The 26,261-nt window shown below is 38.5% G+C and overlaps 1 protein-coding gene across 2 annotated transcripts in view; it reads right to left on the bottom strand.

Annotated features, from left to right (window-relative positions):
- Positions 1–26,261, bottom strand: part of Prrg1 (proline rich and Gla domain 1) — a 120,509-nt gene that overhangs the window by 13,951 nt on the left and 80,297 nt on the right. The window lies entirely within an intron of this gene.

Raw genomic sequence — 26,261 nt, 5'->3', positions numbered from 1 at the left:
TGTACAGTTGTGGGCTAGACAGATAAACCTTACCATGTTATGAGGAGAGATTAATAGACCATGAATCTGAAGTCTATAAAATTATACAGCAAAATAATAGTAAGTAAGGCCGGGGAGGCCCAGCACATAGGTTTCAGAGGGGAACAAGGATGCCACTGGGAAGCTATTCTGGCTACTTGTATTACGCTCAGGCAGAGTCCAGTAGCACTTGACCAGTGTCATGAAAATCTGAGTGAGGCTAAATGTAAAAGTAATGGACTAAGTGATTTAGTGGAAGAAATTTCAAAGGAGAATCTAACATTCAAGCTATGACATAGTTGCTACTCATTGTTCTTATTCAGATTTCCAGTGAAAGGGAACTGAAAAATATGTACTTTGGTGAAGAAAGAAAAAAAATCAGAGTATGAACAAGGTATATGAACTTAGAACCAAATTACAGATATAGTGTGTACAGAAGGCAGCTAAAGAGAAACCTCACTGCTCAGCACTGGAACCATAGAAAACATACCCTTAAGGAACGACCCCACCCATCAGAATTGACAGTTTATAAAATACAAATTTAGCCAGGTGTATTGTGACACATCTTTGGATCCAAGCACTTGGGAGGTAGAGGCAGGTGGGTCTCTGTAAGTTCAAGGCTAGCCTGGTCTACACACTGAGTTCTAGACCAAGCAAACATACATAGAGAGACCCATGTTAAATGCAAATTTACTTGGAGAAAGAGCCAGACACATAATGTTACTTCAAGGGTTGTTCTCTGCTTTAAAATATCCACCCATGGATATATTTCCCCAGGTTCAGAGATTGTCTTGAACTATGCTTAAACTTCAAAGTGAGACTTTTGAACATTTAAACTGAAAAGGCTATGGAACTTTCTGAAATTGGAATTTTGTATAACAAGCTAGCCATAAGTCTTTGAGAGGGGTGGAATGTTACACTTCAAAGTGATATGTATAGCAACCAAGTTAACGATGGGTAGAGTTGTTGTAACTAGCTAAAAAGATTATTTACTTAATATTATGTATATAAGTTCTTTGCCTGCATGCATATATATGTACCACATGCATGCCTGCTGCCCACAAATGTCAAACAGGGCATTGGATCCATTAGAACTGGAGTTGTAAAGGTTGTGAACCACCACATGGGTGCTAGGAACCAAACCCAGGCCCCATGCAAGAAAAATAAGAGCTCTTAACCATCAAACCAACTTTCTAGGCCCCATGGTAGTTAATTTCAATTATCAACTTGACTATTATTATAATCACCTAGAAAACACAACCTTTGGGTATGTCTATAAGGTCTCTTCCAGAGAGATTTCACTGGGATGGAAAGAACCACCCCCAAATGTGGGTGTTTATCATCTCATGGGCTGGGGTCCAGGACTGAATAAAAAGAGGAAAGAATATAATCAAATTAACTATTCATATCTCTGCTTCCTGACCATGGAGGCAATATGTTCAGATTTCTCATGCTTCCACTACCATGCTTTCTCTATCATCAATGTGTGAAACAAAATAAACCCTTCCTTAACTTTTTTTTTTCCTGTTAGGTATCTTGTTGTTGTTGTTGTTGTTGTTCTTATTGCTTTGTTTTGTTTTTGACACAGGGTCTCAGTACGTTGCTCTGGCTGCACTGCAAACTTACTCTGTAGAGCAGGCTGGCCTCGAACTCAAAGATTCACCTGCTTCTGACACCTGAGTGGTGGAATGAAAGGTATGTGCCATTTTTGTCAAGCCTGTTATGATGCAGTGATAAGAAAGTAACTATTATACCAGCCAATGCTATGTTTAAAAGATGGAACATTTCAGGAAGTGGCACTTAACTGGGATTCATTAGTCTTTAGGAATGAGCCTTTGAAAGTTATATCAGGTTCCACTTCCTGATATGCTGTGTTGTGAGAAGTCTCCACTATAAAATTCACACTGAACTCTTCTACTACTTAGTTCTTGACATGACAAGCTGAAATAGGAACTCATAACCAAATGAATGAATAAGGAAAAGAAACAATTTAAAAGAGGAAAATTAAATGTGGTAAATTTTTGGCATTTCCATGGAAAAGTAACTCATATAGGTGTCTACCATACTTCTAATGGATGGAAACATGAAATTCAGCATGTAATACATTGCTTTTCTTTCTGTCATATAACACCTATGCTATAGAAATCACCAAACAAATAAATCTGAGCACATCTGAATGATAAACAGTTATGAGAATTATTTGGCAGCACCAGGTAACTTTAAATACTGTTACAACTTACTATAAAAGAGTATCAGCAAGGGATTAAAAAGATGGCTCGGCAGTTAAAACTACTTGCTGCTCTTGAAGAGGATTCAGCTTAGGCTTCCAGTACCCACATGGCAGTTAACAACTGTCTGAAATTACAGTTCCAGGGGATTTGGCATCTTCTTCTGACCTCCAAAGACACTGGCATATACACACATGATGAACAGATATACATGCAGGTCAAATACCCATACAGTGCACATAAAAAGTAAATCTTAAAGCCAGTATCAGGAAACATTTCACATTAATAAAGTCAACGCTCTAGACTTTGTGGGATATAATATCTTCATCTTGCCTATTGACTTTATGCTTATTGTAGGAACATAGTAGCATACAATATGTTAACAAATGGCTATGAATCTCTTCTGATGACATTTACAAGAACAGATGGGCTGGATTTCGTTGGCTTCTAGGTCATATTTTTTCATCTCATGTTCATGATAAAACAAACAAGTTGCCAAACTGTTTATAACAGAAGGATTAAAAATATGCATTTTTGTGCTTGCAATATGTATATATAAAACATAAATGGTTGTTTCCAGGTTCTGGCTATTACAAATAATACTGCTATGAACATGGTTGAACAAATGCTCTTGTCATATGATGGGGCATCTCTTGGGTATATTCCCAGGAGTGGTATTGCTGGGTCCAGGGGTAGGTTGATCACGAATTTCCTGAGAAACCGAAACACTGATTTCCAAAGTGGTTGCACAAGATTGCATTCCCACCAGCAATGGATGAGGGTATCCCTTCCTCCACAGCCTATCCAGCAAAGGCTATCATTGGTGTTTTTGATTTTAGCCATTCTGACAGATGTAAGATGATATCTCAAAGTTGTTTTGATTTTCATTTCCCTGATCGCTAAGGAGGTTGAGCATGACCTTAAGTGTCTTTTGGCCATTTGAACTTCCTCTGCTGAGAATTCTCTGTTCAGTTCAATGCCCCAATTTTTAATTGGGTTAATTAGCATTTTAAAGTCTAGTTTCCTGATTTCTCTATATATTTTGGAGATCAGACCATTGTCTGTTGCAGGGTTGGTGAAGATCTTCTCCCAGTCAGTAGGTTGCCTTTTTGTCTTGGTGACAGTGTCCTTTGCTTTACAGAAGCTTCTCAGTTTTAGTAGGTCCCATTTATTCAATGTTGCCCTTAATGTCTGTGCTGTTGGGAAACAACCTAGATGCCCCTCAATGGAAGAATGAATGAAGAAAGTGTGGAATATCTACACATTAGTGTACTACGCTGTGGTAAAAAACAATGAATTCTCGAATTTTGCATGCAAATGGATGGAAATAGAAAACACTATCCTGAGTGAGGTAACCCAGACCCAAAAAGATGAATATGGGATGTACTCACTCATATCTGGTTTCTAGCCATAAATAAGGGTCACGGAGTCTACAATTGGTGATCCTAAAGAAGCTAAGTAAGAAGGTGAACCAAAGGAAAAACATATAGTTACCCTCTTGGCTATGGGAAGTAGACAAAATTGCCGGGGAGAAAATTGGGATCTTGGGGGTGGGGTGGGATGGGGGTAAGGGGAGATGGTGAGAGAAAAGGGAGAAGGGGAGGATGGGGGGAACTTGGGGAAAAAAGGAGGATTGGGATAAAGGAAGGTTGGATAGGGGAGCACGGAAGCACAATTCTTAGTTAAGGGAGCCACCTTAGGGTTGGCAAGAGACTTGAACCTAGATTGGCTCTCAGGAGCCTAAGGCTATGTCCCCAGTTAGTTCCTTGGGCAGCTGAGGATAGGGAACCTGAAATGACCTTAGCCTATAGCAATACTGACGAATATCTTGCATATCATCATAGAACCTTCATCTGGTGATGGATGGAGATAGAGACAGAGACCCACACTGGAGCACTGGACTGAGCTTCCAAGGTCCCAATGAGGAGCAGAAGGAGGGAGAACATGAGCAAAGAAGTCGGGACCACGAGGGGTGCACCCACCCAATGAGACAGTGGAGCTCACCAAGGCCAGCTGGACTGTGACTGAAAAAGCATGGGTTAAAACTGCACTCTCTGAACATGGTGAACAATGAGGGCGAATGAGAAGCCAAGGACAATGACACGGGGTTTTGATCCGACGCAATATGCTGGCTTTGTGGGAGCCTAGCTAGTTTGGATGTTCACCTTCCTAGATATGGACAGAGTGGGGGGGGACCTAGGACCTACCACAGGGCAGAGAACCCTGACTGCTCTTTGGACTGGAGAGGGAGGTGGAGAGGAGTGGGAGGAGGGGGAGAGGAGGGGGAGAAGGGTGGGAGGAGGGGGAGGGAAATGGGAGGCTGGGAGGAGGTGGAAACTTGTTTTTTTTCTTTCTTTTCTCAATAAAAAATAAATAAAATAAATAAATAAAAAAGTATTTGTAGTAATATGGGCGGCAGGGCTGCGTCCCCAACACCTCAGCCGCCTGCTCGGCTAGCTTATGCCCGAAATAATTACACACAAACTGTATTCATTTAATCACTGCTTGGCCCATTCTGCTCTAGCCTTTACTGGCTAATTTTGATATCCCGATCAACCCATCTCTAATAATCTGTGTACCTCCGGTCTTACCGGAAAAGATTCAGCATGTCTGACCTGGCGGCTTGCTTCATCATGTGCGTCTGCCTGGGAGAGTGGAGCATGGCTTCTCTGCTGAGGCGTCTGCTCCCGAGAGGAGAGCTGTCGAGTCTGAGTTCACTTCCTCTTCCTCCCAGCGTTCTGTTCTGTTTACTCCACCTATCTATGCTCTAACCAATAAAATGGGCCAAGGCAGTTCCTTTATTAGCCAATGACCTTCCTCCATCAAGTATTAAAAAAAAAGAAAAAAAACATAAATGGAAATCAGACATTTTATAGTTTTCTAGGGAATTTGCTAATATGATTACTGAATTATAGTACATTTTCAGTGTTTGGTTCAGTGGTTGAGTAAGGCCCTGACTGTGTAAGTCATTTGAGCACCGCTATTTTTCAGCATCCTAAAGCTATCTCAAGGTATATCCATGTTTGACAATCAGGGTGCTAAAGAGTACTTCTCAAAAGTAATTTGTTAATATGCAGATTCTAATTAAGGAATATGGGGTTTTAGAGTTGGCATTACAACCAAGCTGTGAGGCCAAATGTTTGATTCTAGGCCACAGATCATCCTCTGAGTCACATGATGCAAACACTAGCTTTTAAAGCCTCCCAACCAAGTTGTCCCCCAGAAGCTAAGACATTCAGTCTGATAGGGACCTAGGTGATGATATTTACAAAACTCTTTAGGTGACTCACATGTACAGAACAACTTGAAAACCTCTATGCTAAAGTGCACTATCTGTTTCATTTATGATGATATTAGTAGCTCTAATGTCCCTTTTGTTCGTTTACTTCCCAACCTGAACATCCACTTGTATCTGCTTTAAATCCAAGAGATCAGGATTAGCACTGAAACTTTTTGCTTTTTTTCAACTCGGGAACAAAGGCAACAATTTATCTTCCTGACAAGTAATGCAACAGCTAAGGGTTTAAGGGTTTTCCCTTTCAAATGTATAGTGTTTTTTTTTTTTTTAGTTTTAACACAAGAGAGACCTCCAGTGGTAAAATACTGGATGTGTACTCTATTCCCTAAAGCCTAAGTACCTGAAAGAAACCTAGAAGTGAGTGTAAAATGACACTGGTTGCCATGGTGATGGATAATACATGAAATACAGTGTGCTGCGAACTAGGTGATTTACATACACAATCTCCATAATGAAAAGGGATTAATATTTTTGTTATCCTGTCTACCATAGGAAAAAATGGAGGCAGAGACTAAAAAGTATACCTAAGATTCCTGAAGACAAGTAGCTAAAGTGAGCCTCTCATCCAGCAATATGTGGATAAAAGATTACCATAGCAAACTGCTCCTCTAAAACCCATGAACAAGAAGGACCTACAGTGACTTTGGTTTTATTTAAAAATATAAATAGATGACTGTTTTTCTGAGTATGTACAAAAGAGCAATGTATTGACATATGCATAATGCATATGGAGGGAGAGAGGGCGAATGTGTGTAAATAAGAATATGAAATGTTAATCCCAGTCTCATATTGGAGGTTGGTTGACAGCTTCTAAGAAGTGGTTGGATCCTGAGGGCTCTGTCCCTATCCTTGGTTTCATTGAAAATATAATGACATTATTGGGAAGGGGCAAAAGGTCAGGCCCAGCTGTGGAAAATATGTTACTAGTGATATAATTTTGAAAGATTTAGGTTGCTCCCATTTCTTTTTCTCTTGGGCCTCCATGCAGCCATAATGTAAGCAGATAGTTGCTATGCCCTTCCACTATGACATTCTGCTTCCCTTAGTCCCAGAACTGTGTAGATAGCTGAACATGAATTAAAAATGCAAAGCAAAACAAATTCTTTCTCCTTGAAATGGTTCTGCTCAGTATTTGATCATGACATTGAAAGGTCAAATCAAAGTCAGAAGTTCTCAAAACAATCAACTAAAAAAAGAACAAGTTAGACAAAGAGTGGCAAAGGAGAAAGAATACTTTCTGGAAACTTGATTACTATGGCAGGCGGGATGGCTCTGCAGTTAAAAGAACTGACTGATTTTCTTCAGGACTCTGATTTAATTCCCACCACCCAACCTTACAGCAGCTTACAAACATCTTTAACTCTAGTTTCTGAGTATTCTATACCCTTTCTTTGCTTCCTCAGGCACCACATGCACATATGACATGGAGATATGTGCAGCCAAAATATCTATACACATAAATCCTGACAAATACAAAAATCACTGCATCAACCAAGATGTCCATCAATAGATGAATGATGAAAATGTGGTACATATAAAAATGGTATTCTTCTATACAGGAAATCATGAAATGTTCAGGAAAATGGATGGGACTGGAAAGTACATTAAGCAAGGTGAGATGAAGGCGTAAGTCACAAACAATGCCACACCAGATTGGAATTATGATTAATAGGTTGGTATTTATTTAAACGGGAAAAAACTTACAGATAGCCGTCCCCGACAACAGCCCTTTACACAACCAGGAAGGGAGTCTAGTCGCCGGCGGAGCAGGAAGTGAAGAAAGAGAGGAGAGGGAAGTGGCCGCTATTTTAAAGGGAGAGAGACCACGCCCCAATGGGCTGGTATCTCAGCGGCTATACGCTGGAGGAGTAGGAGGACTTCCAGCAACACCTCCCCCTTTTGTTTAAATAAGAGAGTTCTAAACCTACTATGAAATTATATACAATAAGTACAAATATCCTATTCTAACTAGCTTAGGTCTTGTATAATAAATAACTTGGCCAAGTCATGAGAGAAAGTAACTACATTTATATAGTCTTCAAACCCATCGAAGATCTGAGAAGAAAAATAATGTTACCTGGATAATTAGGAAGTTCAGTAAAACAACTTCCAAAACATGCAACAAATCACATAGACAACTAGCTACCTGGGCAATCACCCAAAGTCACGTTAGCAGCGTTGAATCAACCAACTTTGGCTAAGGCCTAACATAATTGACATACCATTTTCAAAGGCAAGCATCTTTTTCAAAACTATCTTACCCTGTCTTGGCAGGATATGACAGTCCTGTTTTATCCATTCATGCATGCTCTGTATCTGTGTCAGTGGTTGAGGTATGGGAATTTCTTTGCCCAAAGGCCAGTTCTGCCAAAAAAAAGGCTCCAGGTGGAGTGTCTTTGGTGCTCAACATTCTCTCGGGAATAGAGTGGTGTTGCCAGGAGCAATTGTGTCTCACTACCACAAAACTCCAAGTTAGATTAAAGGCCATTTTCTACAGCTCTTTGAAGAAGTTGAAGATTTTCTATCTATACTGAATACAATCTCTATGTATCTAAAGAACTTGATTAGTCCAATTATAAATGACAAACTTAGAATACTATTGATCTATATAATTCTCAATACCTATCTAACTTAAAGACTAAGACAATAAACAACTGTGAAACAAATGAGGACAATGACCTCCAAATATAAACAATGTACAAATATACATTGCAGTATGGTAAATATATATCAATACACAAACAATATAGAAGTATCTTAATCAGAGGTAGAAATGTACACTGCAAAATGGTAAATATATACAATATATTTCAATACAATATATGTCAATACATAAAAAATGTTTTAAACAGAGGTAGAAACATGCATGCATACAATAGTCAATATAATTTAACTTTGTTTCAATATACAAGAATTGATACCAATATATTTGTCTAAAAACAGTAACTCACAATTACAAATCTATTATCCCATCATCCCTCATTTTTTTAATTGATCCCTGAGCTTATAAAATTCCTCCCCCAACCTTCAATCATATACTAATTATAATCAACCCCTAAATGATGTCGCTAAACCCAAGGGCAAACTTTACTGGGAGAGGGGACGTCGTCCTCTAAAATTACTTCCAGCTGTCATGGGGGCGACGTTCTTTCTGGGGGATCCTGTGAAAGTAAAATGATGGTTAAATTTCAAGATCAATGTCTTTTAAAATTGCCAATAGTCTCTGAGTATTTTGTGCAGGTCTGGCCAAAATGTTGTATAAGATGTGCACCATTTCAGCTAACCAAGTTGGAACTGTCTTGTGCAGCTGGTACCCAAAGCAGGTCTTGTAGTAGCACTATCAGTATCATGACATCATATCAACCAGGTGGAGTTGTTGTTATGGGGCCCCATCTTCTTCCTGGAAACTTCAAATGTCACTTCAGGAAAAACTCTTTGTTCATTGTGAAAAACTTAAACATTAATCATATAGACATATATAGAGACATATATGTATATACTCACTGAAACACATGATAGATATGTTCAATGAAAAGTATGATAGATATGGAGAAAAGCAAAGATGTTTTCTAAACTCATATTTCTTTCTGTCCCATATCATGGCTCTTGACATGAGACAGAAACTCCAGAATCTCTGGGTTTTTCTCTTACTATCAGGCTTGGAATTGGAGAGGGACTGAGCCAGAGTCCAACTTCAAAACCAGCTTTATAAATTTAGAAATATGGTTTAATATTACTTACACAACCCATTCAGTTTTCTTGATATTTCCTATTGGGCAGGTATTTTTGCATCTGTCAGTATCCAAACATCCAGGGTCCCTTGAATTTTTCAAAGATGAGTGTTTTCCTGTGGAGATAAGAACAGAACCCTGCCCCAATTCTATATGTTTTTCTTACCACATGTATGAATATCATCATTGTGGATGAGTTGTCATTTCTCCTTTCCAAGAGGTTTCTCCTCTTCAAATCGAAACTTTATTAATTTTGATGGTGTCCACAATTTTTCTTCTCCTGTGGAAACAAGAGCAAAACCACTTCCCCAATGTAGCACATCTCCAGGCTTCCATTGAGAGGTCAGCACATCTTTGACATAAATCGGTTGATTTAGTTCAGCAGCCTTTTCCATTATACAATGTCTTTCTGTTGCTGTAGTTCCTTTCTCATTAGCGTTAAGAAAATTCAAGGTTAATAAATCATTATGTAATCTATTTCTGGGGGTATTTTCGGTCCCTTTCTGTTTGTTCAGCATGTCCTTTATAATATGATTTGATCTTTCTATAACTGCCTGACCTGTAGGATTATTTGGTATACCTGTAATGTGTATTATATTGTAATAATCAAAAAAGCATTTCATTTTCTTAGATACATATGCTGGACCATTATTGTCTTTATTTGTGCAGGTATACCCATGATGGCCATAACTTCCAATAAATGTGTGATTACTGAATCAGCCTTTTCTGAGCTCAGGGCAGTAGCACATTGAAAACATGAATACATATCTATGGTGTGGTGTACATATTTTAATTTACCAAATTCCATAAAGTGGAACACATCCATCTGCCAGATTTCATTTCTCTTAGTACCCTTTGGGATACTCCCTGCAGGCAACAGTGTTTGATTATAGAAAGAACAAGTAGGACATCTCTTTATAATGTCCTTAGCTTGTTGCCAAGTAATGAAAAATTCTTTCTTTAGGCCTTTACTATTGACATGATGCTTCTTATGAAATTCTGAGGCCTGCAACACACTTCCAATAAATAATTGATCAATCTCAGCGTTGCCTTGGGCTAGAGGACCAGGCAGACCTGTATAGGACCAGATGTGTTATATACATCGGACAAAGCCTGTCCCTGATTATGTCTTGTACCTGGATAAACAATGAAGTCAACTCTGTGTCATCTGGTATAAATTCAGCGGTTTCAATATGCAAGATAACTCTTTCTGCATATTGTGAATCTGTAAGTATATTAAGAGGTTCTTTAAAAACCCTTAGCACCATAAGAATGGCATATAATTCTGCCTTCTGGACAGAATTATAAGGGCTTTGTTCCACCTTACTCAATTCATCTGACTTGTAACCTGCTTTCCCTGATTTATTTGCATCAGTATAGAACGTACGGGCTCCAGTTATTGTAGCATCATGTACAATTCTGGAAGAATCCAAGAAGTTCTTTTTATGAGGTTAAGTCTACCACTTTTGGGATAGTTGCTATTAATTTCTCCCAAAAAATTAGCACAAGCTCTTTGCCACGGTTCATTGTCTTCCCATAACTTTTTTATTTCTTCAGTAGTAAAAGGCACTATAATTTCTGCTGGGTCTATACCTGCTAGTTGACGAAGTCTCAGCTTACCTCATATAATTAATTCAGAGACTTTTTCCACATAAGTTTTTAATTTTTTATTTGGTTTATTAGGTATAAATATCCACTCTAAAATAATATCTTCCCTCTGCATTAGAATCCCTGTAGGAGAAATTCTGGAAGGCAGTATGACTAGGAGGCAGCTAAGATTTGGGTTCACCCTATCCATATGTGCCTCCTGTAATTTTTCCTCAATCATTGTCAGTTCCTTTTCTGCTTCAGCTGTCAGTTTTCTTGGACTATTCAAATCTTTATCACCATGTAAGGTTTTGTTTAAATGAACTATTAGATCAGGTGTTATCCCAACAGCTGGTCATAGACTGGAAATGTCTCCTAACAATCTTTGGAAGTCAAGAGTCCTTAACCGGTCTCTCCTAATTTGTGCCTTTTGCGTTTTAATTTTCTCTAACCCTATTCTGTAACCTAGGTAATTAATAGAATTTCCTCTTTGAATCTCTTCAGGGGCAATTTGTAATCCACACCTAGGCAAGACTTTCTTTACTTCTTCAAACATCCTTTCTAAAGTATCTATATTTGAATCAGATAACAAGATGTCATCCATGTAATGATAAATTATGGACTTGGGGAATTGTTTATGCATTACTTCCAATGGCTTACTTACAAAATATTGGCACAATGTAGGACTATTGAGTATACCCTGTGGGAGGACAGTCCATTGATATCTCCTATTAGGCTGAGAATTATTATAAGTAGGCACTGTGAAGGCAAATTTTTCTCTATCCTTTTCTTGTAATGGTATAGTGAAAAAACAATCTTTCAAATCAATAACTATAAGAGGCCATCCTTTTGGTAACAGAGAAGGCAAAGGTTTTCCAGATTGTAGTGGGCCCATAAGTTGAATTACTTTGTTGACAGCTCTTAGATCTGTCACCATTCTCCATTTACTAGATTTCTTTTTTACAACAAACACAGGAGAATTCCAAGGGCTGGTTGATTCTTCAATGTGGTGAGCATCTACTTGCTCCTGCATCAGCTGTTCCAATGCCTGTAGTTTATCTTCAGCTAGAGGCCACTGTTTGATCCATATTGGCTTCTCAGTTAGCCATTTTAAAGGTAGGGCTGTTGGTACCTCTAAAGGTTTGGTATTTGCTGTATGTTCTTGTATAGCCTGAATGGCTGGTGACATTTTTCCATAATACCTCATCATATCCTTCCCAGAGTTATGAATTCCTGGAAATACAGGAATGTTAATCTGGGTACTCCATTGCTGTAGCAGGTCATGGCCCCATAAATTTATGGCAATATTGGCTATATATGGCCTTAGTCTTCCTATTTGCCCTTCGGGCCCTATGCATTCAACCCATCTTGTGCTTTGTTTTACACGAGATAGGGTTCCAATTCCTAGGAACTGAACATCTACCTCTTGAAGAGGCCAATTCGGATGCCAAGATTCTGGGGTAATGATACTTACATTCGCACCTGTGTCTAATAAGCCTTCAATAAAAGTGCCATTTATACAGACTCTTAGCTTTGGTCTTTGATCATTTATAGAAGTCTGCCAAAATATACGTTTACTCTGTCCTACTGGGTTTTTTGACTCATCCTCCACACGTAATTCATCATTTAGACCAGTATTACTTTTTACAGCAGAAATTGGAGCTTTTAATTTTCTTGGTGAGGCACGTTCTCCACTGTGACTGGGAATGACTGGGCCACTGTTGGCTTGGGGGCCTGCGAGAGGCCCCCCAAGGAGTTTCCCGATGATATCGGATTGCCCCGTCTATCTGTTGTTGACTTACATTCGTTGGACCAATGCCTGCCTTTACCGCATCTCCTACATATACCTGAAGGCCGAGGTCTCCTATTTTTGTCATTCCCAGAAGAGATATTATTCCTAGAAATTCTTTGCCTGCAATCCCTTTGTAAATGTCCTAATTTGCCACAATTAAAACACCTGGCAGTTTGATGTCTCCTCATTGCTTTGGAAATCACTTCTCCTACCCAAGATTCATCATTATAGCTAAACTTCTCAACAGTCATCATATGCTGAATCCATTCATCCATAGGTGCTGATCTAGACTTTAAAGGCCCAATTATCTTTTTGCATTCTATGTTTGCATTCTCAAAAGCTAGAGATTCAAGAAGTATTCGTCTAGATTCTGGGTCTGTTACCCCTATGCCCAGAGCCTTAATCAATCTTTGCAAAAAGTCAATAAAGGGTTCTCTCTGTCCCTGCCTAATTCTGGTATATGATTCAACCCTTTTTGCTGGATCTTGTATCCTATTCAAAGCATTTAAAGCTGCTTGGTGACATAGACACAGTACTTCATCGTCATAAAGAGCTTGGACCTGTGGATCAGCATATTCTCCTGCACCAAGAATTTGATCTTGGGAAACCTCAATACCTTTTGCTCTTCCTTGCTGTTCCATATGTTTGGATTCTTCTCTGAAATAAATTCCAAACATCAAGGAAGGTCCATTATCTAAAACTGCAGACACTAACTGATGGAAATCATGGGGGGTAGCTCTAGCATTAGAAGCCCAAGTCTTTATCATTTCCTTTACATATGCATTGTGCAAGCCAAAATTAACAACAGCTTGCTTAATTTCTTTCAGATCATTCATTGCTATTGGTGTCCATCTAGCTTCTCTGACTCCCTTTGAGCCTTTAGAAGTTGACGCTTTGTCAGAATTAAGTATAGGGTATGTCGCTAGAACCCTGGGTAAGCCAGTTCTAATAGCTGGTGGAGGCATTGTATCCTGTCCTTGTGCCTCCTTACTCTGTTCACCAGCTGCAATAATTTCTCCAATCTTTTCAAACCTTTTTATCATTGTCTCTCTTAAATCCTGAATCTCCTGACCTGTATATATTTCCAGTGATTTCACTGAGGTATCAATTTTTTGGTCCCCATTCTACACCTGTGATTCCAAAGCTTTAATTTTTTTCCTTCAAATATAACATGTCCTCCTTAAACTTTTCTTGTATATCATGTAGATTCCCATCTTGGAGGTACATTCTGTCTCTTACCTTATCAAAACTTTGTGATAAAATCTGAAGGTCAAATTCAAGAGCCTGAACCCTTTCAGGTAACTTTCTAATACCCTTGGATATGGAATCAATTTTGTCTGTCATAGTATCCACTTGTTCAGATAACCTCTGATTTTCAATAATTTTAATCCTGTCAATTAGTTGTTCATTATTAGTTCGTAAATATTCTATCGTTCTTAGAAGTGCCATATTCTTCTGTTCATTATTAGTACATAAATATTCTATCGTTCTTAGTTGTGCCATATTCTTCCTTAATGATAGAAAAGAAAACTGAAACCTAGTAACACGCAAATTAAGGTATCCCCATAATCATATAAACCTTGTATGATGTAATCCATTGTATTAGTAGATATAAATTTACTAATCCATTGTATTAGTGAAAACAAAGCAGTAAAATGTGCATTAGAAACGAAAACTGCCATATTACCTATTATCCAGCAGGTGGCGCTGTTGCTGAGTCGCGATGAAAACAGGGTCCTGTTTCAGTGCCTTAGTAGACGTTAAAAACTGGAAAATGCATGTTTCTCAACAAAGTAAATGTAATTACATCAATTCCAGAGACAGAACCAGAAACCCAGAATCCAGGGGTAGAGAAGAGCAACCTGGAAGCCGCTTATGCCTCCACGTGACAGAGTCACCCTGAAGGGTTGCAGCTTTCAGCAACCGTGTGCTCTGGTTCGCACCACTTAAGAGCTGTGCTTGCAAGGGAGATTTAAAAACGACTCAGAAAAGAGCAAACCACGCAGGCAGAGACTATGCAGGCCTCAGGCTTGTGGAGTTTAAATCCACGTGGGGAGGAGGACAATAGGGTGCGTGGGGACTGGAAGTATTAAGCTGCTGGCTCCACACACAAGACACAGGCCACAAGGCCGCCCCAAACAAGGCTGCCGCCGCTGTCGGAAGGCACAGGCAGCGGCTGAGGAAGGGAGGCTCGTGCCAAGCCGAACTCGCAGCCGGCAGCCGAGCGGGGGAAGGAGAGGTCCTAACACCAAACGTTGGGCGCCAACTGAAGGTGTAAGTCACAAACAATGCCACACCAGTTTGGAATTATGATTAATAGGTTGGTATTTATTTAAACGGGAAAAAACTTACAGATGCCGTCCCTGACAACAGCCCTCTACGCAACCAGGAAGGGAGTCTAGTCGCCGGCGGAGCAGGAAGTGAAGAGAGAGAGGAGAGGGAAGTGGCCGCTTTTTTAAAGGGAGAGAGACCACGCCCCAATGGGCTGGTATCTCAGCGGCTATAGGCTGGAGGAGTGGGAGGACCTCCCGCAACAATGAGACAAACTCAGAAATAAAGAAAAACAAAACAAAACATGCATGCTGTACCTCATCTGTGAATGTTAACCCTATAATGTGTACATGTATACATATAAGTAGGTCTAAGTGTGGGTAAAGCAAAAAAAAAAAAAACAAAAAAAAACAGATGAACAAAAACGAAAACCAACCAAACAAAAATCCCCCAGAACAAAAAGAGGAAACAAACAAAAAGAAGACCTAGAGAATAATAATGGCAAATGAGGAAAGATGAGTGTAGGCAAAAGGATGCATAGAACGTGAAAGAGGAAACCAGACTAACATGAAGCTACAAGGGAACCAACTGTAGCAGAGTGGCAGAGGATGTGGGGTGAGGTAAGTCATAAAAACAAACTTTGTTTTTTTATTTTATTTTATTTTTAATTTATTTATTTATTAAGGATTTCTGCCTCCTCCCCGCCACCGCCTCCCATTTCCCTCCCCTCCCCCATCAAATCCCTCTCCCTCATCAGCTAGAAGAGCAATCAGGGTTCCATGACCTGTGGGAAGTCCAAGGACCGCCCACCTCCATCTAGGTTTAGTAAGGTGAGCATCCAAACTGCCTAGGCTCCCCCAAAGCCAGTACGTGCAGTAGGATCAAAAACCCACTGCCATTGTTCTTGAGTTCTCAGTAGTCCTCATTGTCTGCTATGTTCAGCAAGTCTGGTTTTATCCCATGCTTTTTCAGACCCAGGCCAGCTGGCCTTGGTGAATTCTCGATAGAACATCCCCATTGTCTCAGTGTGTGGTTGTACCCCTTGCATATTAGAGTATTACTCAGCAGTAAAAAACAAGGACTTCTTGAATTTTGCGTACAAATGGATGGAAATAGAAAACACTATCCTGAGTGAGGTAAGCCAGACCCCAAAAGAGGAACATGGGATGTACTCACTCATATTTGGTTTCTAGGCAAGGAACTCAGGACTGCGAGGGGTACACCCACACACTGAAAACAAACTTTGTTAAAATGTCTTAATGCTATTTAACACTTTGTATACAAATCTGAAGAAATGACACGAATGTGGGAAATGGACTTCGCAGAAGGGATAGGTAAAATGAATGGGAGGGACATAAGATCACTAGGGTGATAGTAATCAATTGCTTAATTGGAATATGCATGAAAATGTTAAAGAATGAATTTAATCAATTATTTTTAAAAGGCTCACCATACTTATTGTCTTACCTACATTTGTATTCTTCTGCTAAGATAATATAATCAACTTACAGAAAAGGGGTTTATTGGGGCTTACAATTTCAGAGGGTGAGTCCATGAGCATTATAGTAGAGAGTATGGCACAAGGCAAGCAGGTATGGCTTTGGAACAGTAGCTTAGAACTTACATATCATGGCACAATCATGAGGCAGGTTGGGAGGAGGGGGAGCAAGCTAACTGGGAGTAGCATGGGCATTTAAAACTTCAAAGCCTACCTTGAGTGACACATCTGCTCCAACAAGGTCACACTTCCTATCCCTTCTCAACAAGGCCATACTTCCTTTTCCTTCTCAACAGTTCTACCGACTACAGACAAAGCATTCAAACATACAAAACCATGAAGTCCATTTTCTTAGCCTCCTAGGAGTCCAGGTAGATTGTCAGGTTTTAAAGTGGACATTTGAGAAACATCATTCTGTAAATGGTACTGGTGTCATGTACCTGGATAAACTCACTCAAAGAAAACAGAATATTGTAAGTACATTCAGGGTACCTGCACATTTAGAGGCATCCAGAAGAGCTGTTGGTCCCACCTTGACTATTAATTTATTAAAAAACTAAAAAAGTATAGCCATAAAATGTCTAAGCTACTGAGTATCTAAACATGCTCACAGTTTATCTAATATTTAAACCAGTTAGTTAGCTGGGGCAAAAATAACCTCAAGCTACCACTGTAACTTTGAATTAATATTCTGTCATTTTTGCCTTACATGGTTTGATCATTTTTTCCACACAGTCTATCTTAGAATTTACATACTGATGTCACCTGGCTAAGTAGAGAATAAAGTATGCCAGGATACAGGTAATAAAAGGATATTAAAAATATTTATCTATTCAAATAAAAAAACTTTGCAGTAGGAAATAGGTTTTTATACACATGGCTAAGAGACAGATATAATGTAAATTCTTCTCTACACATCCAATGATTATATTAAAATCAAAACAATGCATATATATTGAGAGTGAATACAAGTGCAATATCTAGAATAAGGTAACAGTCAAGGTGAGAACAGGAGCTCTTCTTGGTGCCATCTCTAAATAATCAGGTGCTATGACTGTACTTGCAATGTTCTGTTTTTGTTCTACCAAGCTTGTCTAGGTAAATGACATCAGAACTGCATATAGAATGATGTTTCTCAAGTGTCTATTTAAAAACCTGACAATCCACCTGGACTCCTATGGGAAGAGAGTGCATGCTTATTGTTTCCAACTCTACCATGACATTCCTACTTTCATGTACAAAAAAATTAACACATTTTATATAGTATAACATACTTTCTTCGTTCCTCTGGCCTGGGTGTGCCCACTGCAAGCATCTCCAAGTTAATGATAGCATCATCACAAAGTTAATGTAATTGTACCATCTTCCATTCATTACTATCAATTCATGGACAAATCATGTTGTGACTTGTCCCATTTGGAATATGCCTATTATTCTACAACCCCCCAGTTAGCACAGTAGTTCAAGCCATACTATTTTTTCACCTGGACTGAACACAATGACTGATGGCTATCAACTGGACTGGCTAGAGGCAAGGCTACAAAATTGGTAAAGAATACTTCAGGTTGTATCTGTGAGAATGATTGGCAAGAAGATAAGCAAACAAGGTAAGAATGGAGCTATTTTAATATGAGAAGTACTGTCTATTAGCACGACATATGTGCAGACAAATGCTCATGCACATACAATGGGAATATACCCAAAGGATGCTCAACCATACTGCAAGGACGTTTGCTCAACTATGTTCATAGCAGCATTATTTGTAATATCCAGAACCTGAAAACAACCTAGATGCCCCTCAACTCAAGAATGGGTAAAGAAAATGTGGTACATTTACAAAATGGGAGTATTACTCAGCAGTAAAAAAAAGACATCTTAAAATTTGCATGCAAATGGATGGAACTAGGAAAAAACCCCTCCTGAGTGAGGTAACCCAGACCCAGAAAGATGTGCATTGTATGTACCCATTCATAGGTATTAAATACTAGCTGTAAAGCAAAGGATAAGGAGTCCATGTCCCCAGAGAAGCTAAGTAACAAAGAAAACGCTAAGAGAAACATACATAGATTCCCCATGGGAAGGAAAAATAGACAAGATTTCCTGAGAAAACTGGAAGCATGGGGGTTGGGGGGGAAGGAAGGTAGAAGGGGAGGAGGAGGGGAGAAGTAGAGGAGAAGGAGAACTAGAGGGAATGGGATGGTCGAGATGGGGCAGGGACAGAGACAGAGAAAAAAAGAAAGAGATATCTTGACTGAAGGAGCCACTATGGGGCAAGCAAGAAATCTGGAGAAATTCCAAGGAATTCACAAGGATGACCCCAGATAAGACCCTAAGCAATAGTAGAGAGGGTGCCTGAACTTGCCTTGGGCTGAAGTCAGATTGATGAATATCTTAAATGTCATCATAGAACCTACATCCAGCACCTGATGGAAGCATATAAAGAGAACCATGATGGGAATACCCATTGAACCAGCTTGCCTAAGCTAATGGAAGCCTACTAACTCCAGCCTGACAACAAGGGAACCAGTATAGGACCAAACTAGTCCTTCTGAATGTGGTTGACAGTTTGCATGGCTGGGGCAGACTGAAGGGCCACTGGCAGTGGCACCAGGATTTATCCCTAGTGCTTGTACTGCCTTTTTTGCAAACCTATATCTCAGCCTAGATATAGTGGGAAAGGGGCTTGGTTCTTCCTCAGAGCAATGTGCGAGACTTTGTTGACTCTCCATGGGAAGCCTTACCCTCTCTGAAGTGTGGATGGAGGATGGAGTGGGGAGTGGGAGGGGGGCAAAGTGGAGGGAGCAGGAGGAAGTGAGGGAGTGGAAACTGGATTTGGCATGTAAAATGAGAAAAATATATTTTTAAAAATAACTTAAAATTAAAAAATAAAAATATGGGCTATACAAAAATGGGGGCGTGAGAATGCGGAGACTTAGACATCTGATAAGAGAATCTGACCTCATTCATTAATGGTGAGAATTTTTCATAAATGAGTCAAGTTGACACTTATTTTGGTGAGAATAAAATAACTTTATAGAAAACAGCTGTCAAACTAGAGAACTTGCTCTAAGGGCAATATGCCTGCTTAGTCTGGGGACTCAGGGACAATCACAGCTCAATTCTTTGAACTTCTGTCTTCCAGGTACAGCTCACTGAAAATACTCGATCATGTCATCTTTCCTAGCTGGTGCAGGTTGGACAGAAAGACAAACATCTCCTGGATGATCCTGAAATGAGGATGCAGACAGTGGTTGCAAAAGATGGGCAACACCTTTGTTAAAAGCCATTGAGGAAGCTCTCACTGATTGTTTTCTCCAGGTGGAAGGCACATTCCATGAATGTGAGGCAATTAACCCAATCATCATGGCTTTTAAAGAAAGCAGATGCGGTTTCCACCCTCATTCTAAAGTGTCAGGAACATCTCTGGGAGTGTGGACTAATCACACGAAGAAGAAGCCAGTGAAGTTCTTCTGATCCAGATCTCCATGGTCACAAAACTAGGCCATGGAGAAGTAAACATAGGAAACGTAGAGCTGCAACTGGATGTAGCTGGTGATGGCAGCCTCACAGTCAGGATGGTAGTTCTGTTGCACTCAGGGTGCACAGAGGGCAGTGTGGTGTCAGCACTGACAAGAACATCATGGCAAACCCATTTTTGGGTTATTGGGTAACCTAAGAATGTGGGTTCCTGGCTTGTCTGAGGCAAGTCTGAGGCACCAAAAGGAGAAAATGGAGGATCATGGACATATTCCATCATGCCTGGCTTATGAGATGCTGGAAACTGAACTAGGGCTTTCTTTATGCTAGGCAAGCTCACTACCAACTGTGCTGCATCAGCAATCTTTCCGGTTTTTTATGCATTTTAGCATTTGTTCTTTGGACAGCATGATTAGGGAAAAGGTAGTAAATACAAATTACCAATATCAGGAATAAGAGAGAAGGCATCAATACAGATATAAAAAAGTAATAGACCCTAACTGAGTTATGATTTATATTGCTAATTAGATATATTTTTCACTTCTAAAAATGATGTCCTCTCAGCAATAAGTAAGTGATAAACTAATTTTCAGATCAACGATCAAATTTGCCTGTTTTCTTCATCAGTGACACAGAATGTGTTAATTCAGCCAACTGCTGTCTTTTCTCCCCAGGGTTGATATTGGTAGAGCAATCAATGATCAAATTACATTGAGCACAGAATTTCTATGATAATGTAAATAAGCAGCACAGTAGATGGCAGAATACAGATGGAAAAGTTGTAAGTGATTGCAAAAGCACTGTTAATGGTCTGAGATGCTAAGCTCTCTTTAAGATGATGAACTGTATTCTGAATATAATTTGTGGCAAGTTTAATATTTAAAAATAAAATCCCTTAAAATAGAACGGAATAGTTGAAACATAAAAACTAATACATATGGATGGGGGCAAAGATAGTTTGTGGTAGACAACGTGGCTAGTATGTCCAAGGCCCTGGATTCCATGCCCACAATCACATATGCTAAGTATTTAATATTACAGTCAAGTATTTAATACTACTATTTTTATTACTAAAAATCTATGGTTATGGAGAAATTTAACTTTTATTTGTTAATCGCATTTTACTTATCAGTACAAAATTGTTTGTATGTTTGTATTTTTGAGAATGGGTATTACTATGTAGCTCTGCCTGTCCTGAAACTTGGTATGTAGACCACGTTGTCCTTGAACTCACAGAAATCTGCCTGCCTCTGCCTCCTGAGTGCTGAGATTAAATGTTTTCACCATCATGCCCAGCTTGGATTTTTATAATATAATCTTTTAGAGTAAAAAAAAAAGTAATTTCTGTAGCTTTAAGGATGTTCAATAACTAGATAGAAGTGCTTTTTCATCATTTTTTTCTACTTTAAACAATACTTTAGATTTATAATAAAAGCTCATAATTTACATAATTTAAAAATAACTCTCCTAAAAGTGATTTTACCATCACATTTATTAAGTGTCTAAGATATCAATTTCTATATTCCTTTTGAATTGGTTTTATTAGGTTTCTTTTTCTTCCAGAAATACTTCCTTATGCTTTGAGAGTGTCATCTATGTGGTATGTTGCTTATGAAGAGTGGACTGGGAATGGACCTGGGAATAAAAACATGACATTGAAGTTTTTGGTTTGATGTGCTTTGAAATAAGAAATGTCAGAATTCAAATCTGAATTTCTTTGTTGGAAATGAGAAATGTCTCCCAGAGGCTCATGTACTTGAACACTTGGACCCCATTGTGTGGCATTGTTTTGGGAGATGGTACAGTCTTGCTGAAGGAAGCATGTCATTGGGAGCAGATTCTGAGAGTCTTTATTTAATTTATGCTTTGGGTTATAATCCAGTACTATAGTATTGATCCTGTATCTTCAAGTGCTTACGTTTAGGCACTAGGGGCTCCTTAAAGCTAACTGCTATGTCCACTTATCATGTTTTTCTTCTTTCTTCTACTTTTGTTTTTCTCTTTTGGCACATCCTTATTTTCTGATACTACAATAAGTGCCAGCCTTAAAATAAGTCATTTCTTCAAAGAGTTCTGGCTTATTTTCAAGACTGGATATGTATAAGCATTGCCTATCTTGTGCAAGACCCTTGACTCAATCCTCAGCTCCATGCATAGGAAAGAAAAGATCATAGAACTAAGGACAAGATAGGACTGTACAAGTTTGATAAACATATAGACTATTCTTGTATTCTTTGAAGTGTGAGGACAACTATCTTAGAGTCAAGCAAAGAAAGGCTGAAATTTGTGAAGAAAAGTTCTGAAATAATTACTACAATTTTATTCATAGTCACTCAATATTAAAATGTTCAGCACATAGAGATTCTTTATGTCCCCAAAACCCAGTAGAGGCTGGAGTGATGATTCAATGGGTATACGCATTAGCAGAAGCCTGTAGACCAAACTCAACCCTAAGATACTTCCCACATAAAAAGTCAAATGTGATGGTACACATCTGTATGCCAGTATTCCTATTGTGATCTGGGAGACTGAAGAGAATGGTGGCCAGAAGCTCCAGCTAGCCTGCAGCACAGTGACAGAAAACAAACAAGGTGATGAGATGTGACTTTACAAAATTTGTCATCTTAGCTTTACATACATACACACACACACACAAGCACACACACAAATATGTGTGTATACACATATATATTATTTTAGAAAAAGAAAGGAAAAATTACCTGGCAGAAATATGAATCCTAAATAAAATAGCTATAATACAGCATCTAAAACTTGAATGAAATATATTTACTGAAGGCTTTGTCTGTTTTAGGCAGTATAGAGTGTATAATTTCACACCAAAGATATTTGTAAAATTAAAATATATAAAGGTGAAACGTTTATTTGAAATCAATACAGTCAGTAGATGGCAGAGTTGAGACACCAAATAAGATGGATCTGATTCTCTAAGGTTTGAGAATGACATGCAGAAACCCTTTTCGACTTCCATTTTATTGAAGTATAGATGACAAAAAAAGTCTACGAATTTAAGATATAAATGGGATATAGCTTAGTAGAGCACCTGACAAGCATGAAGCTACTAGATTTAATCCTTAGCACCACAGACACATGGAGCTGTGAATTTCAGGCTGGAATGTAAGTTAGTGGTAAACTGCTTGCCTAGCATGTGAAAGTCTCTGGATTAGACTCACAATACCACTCTGCCTCGAAAAAGATGGACTAAATGTTTATACAAACTTTCATGTGAAAGTCAGTTACTTCTGATAGACCTCAACCATAATACAATATTTTAAAATTTTCTGTATCTGTTCCACAGTAGTTACTTAGCAGGTAAAATCTGAATTAGTCTGACTCACGTACATGCTGAAAGTGAGGACTACTAAACATAATGTCTTTTCTCCAAATCCATTGTTAGACTTGTGCACTAAATTAGGTAAAGTGTTACAAATAAATATTCCACTGAATGCTATCTATTAAATTCATGTAGTTTACATTTTAGGATATTGAAGATGTTATAAACTCTGTTTCAAGTAAGAAACCTTAATATATAAAAAGATAAGACATTTAGGAGAAAACAAATCTCAAAAGCTAATCTTTTTCTCTCTCTAACATCTTATTAGCATGTAACAAACATGATTCTGAAACAGTTACAATGAAGCAGGTAAAGGAAGGCAGCGCGACTTTGACTTAAATGCTTTCTAACACACCCTATTATAAATACTATAGTTTTAATCATAAAAGCAAATTTGGATGACAGACTTTGAAGCCATAGAAAAGGCAACAAATCAATATAGTAAAAAAAATCCATTTTAATGTCTACATCTCTCATCTAACTCATGAATAAAATTCATTACTTCTTTCCTCTATCAAATTTTTATATAGCCCCTATTATGTGCCATAAGGTTGTAGCTAGGAACCAAACAAATGAGAAATAGTGCTGTCACAGGGATAACAGTATTGGGTAGAAAGCAGACAGCTAATAAATACAACAAATCAGTGTCAGATGGTGATAAATGGTGTGGGAGGAATCACAGAAGATAGAATATTTCCTTATTGAGAAAGTGAAGCTGCACAATGACATGACTGCAATCATCAAACACAGACAGATACATTTGGAAGGGAAGAGCACAAGAGTTGAAGCCCCAGTGTAGAGGATTGTGATAAAATAGTCCTGCACTAGCTCGGGAAATGAGCATAATAAAGGACAGGGCAAGTGCTGTAAGGAAGCAGGAAGCCACAACAAATCAATGAGTAGAGTAATAGGAGATGCAGAGAAGATTTCTTCTGCAGGGAAACGACAGTGGAGGATTGAAACAGTTGTACCTTATAGGTGACTCTGAATTCTTTGGCTTTTACTAAGGGAGATATGAAGCCACTGCAGAGAAGATAATATATTGTTCTTTTTTTTTCAGGCTGGCTCTTAATAATATAGACTAGCCTAGTATGGAACTCATTACACAGCATAGGTATAATTCACAATCTTCCTTACCTCCTGAGTATTGCTTCTATAGCTATAAACTATCATGCATAGTAAAGAAAATTTAAAGTGTCATTCTCTATCTTGCTATTTTAAAAAATTAGGTATTTGTCAGAGATGTCTAAGTGGATAAAAGTACTCGCTACTAAGCTTGATGACCCAAGTTCAAGCCTTAGAACTCACAAGAGTACTGACTTGTTCAATTGTCCTCTGATCTACTGGCATGTGCCCCTCCCTCTTCCTAGAAAATAAATCAATGAAGAGGAAAAAAAGTTGAGTGGGCAGGGAAGGGGAGGATCTTGGTAAAGCTGGAGAAGGTAGGGAATATGACGACATTGTACAAAATTCTCAAAGAACTGATGAAAAAATAAATGTAAAAATTTTAATTATGTGGAAAGTATAAAAATATACTTGAGATGGTAGTGATGATGCATTAATCATACATTCTGACGCTGTGACAAATACTTGAGAAAAACAGTTTAAAGGAAGGTGATTAAATTACTTATGGTATCCTATACTTAGGAGGTTATCCGTGCATGGCTGGTTGAATATATTGTTCTGAGTCTGAGTCAACGCAGAATATCATGGTAACAGGAACATGTGGCGGAGGTTATTCATGTTATGGTAGTCAGGCAGCAGAGAGAGACAGGAGGGGTCAGAAAGAAGCTACTCTTCGAAAACACACCCACAGTGGCTTATTTCTTCCACTGAGGCCATACCTTCTAAAGCTTCCAGTAGATGAAACTAAACTTTGAACACATGAGCCTGTGGGATCACTTAGTATTCAAACCATAACAAATAGTTTTGTTGTAAAGAGGCAACAAGTACTACTAACCATGGCAAGAGCAGATTATTTTGAGAGTGTAAACTGAAAAAACATCCCAATAAAAACACTGATTTTTCTTATGCTAGACAATTTAATATTAAAATATACATGAAAAATGTAGCCCATTATCTCTTGGGTAGGTAAGAATTTACAAATTACTGTAGAACACCATATCAAAGTAGAACTACTTCTAATTTATATTAGAACACACAACATATCTTCTGAAAGGAGAAAGATAAATAGAATAGAAAACTTAGAAATAGATGAAGTACATATGGAAATCAGGATAAGTAAATATAACTAAAGGAAATATATAAATAAGAATAACTAAAATGAATATAGTGAGGAGGGCCTGTTTGTTGAATGGGGATTGGAAAACTGGACAGTCATCAAAAATCATACTCATAATTCACTATATATATAACAACAACTACAAGTAAAGCCAGTAAAACTGATGAAGAACATAGTTTGTTAATTTATGAACATATTTTGCTTTTGTGTTGGGCACTAGAATCTCGAAATTTCCAAGACCCTTTTTTCTTTCATCTCTAGAGCCTCCTTCACTAAACAAAACATCAAACCCTCCTTCTTTGAAACATGTATGTACTCACTGTTACTGCAGCTTATTTGATGTCCTTATAGCACATTGTATGACACTTATTTAGCACATGGTATTATTTTCTTGATGCACAGGCATGGATCTTTACAAAACACCTAACTCTGGTTTTATAATTCCCAACTGTAGAGCAGACCTTAACAATTTACATCCTTATTTTTGCTTTCCCAACCCTGTTCTCTGAATAGCTTGCTGTCAGAGTAAAGTGAGGTAAAGTAGTCTTGTTAAATGTAGAAGAAGAGTCTAAAAGTATACAGAACTAAAACAAATTTTCTCTGGTACAATAGTTGAAACCAGGAGTCTCAAGTATGCAAGGGAAGCATCCTATCACTGAGCTATATACCTCCAGTCCAGGATAAATAAAATATCAAAACACTAACAGTGTCCCATACTTTTCTCCATCCCCTCTCTCTCTTAGATATAAAAACGTAATGAGAACATC

This window comes from Microtus pennsylvanicus, chromosome X, assembly GCF_037038515.1.
Source record: "Microtus pennsylvanicus isolate mMicPen1 chromosome X, mMicPen1.hap1, whole genome shotgun sequence".
NCBI lineage: Eukaryota > Metazoa > Chordata > Mammalia > Rodentia > Cricetidae > Microtus > Microtus pennsylvanicus.
This window is presented reverse-complemented; position numbering and strand designations above follow the sequence as displayed.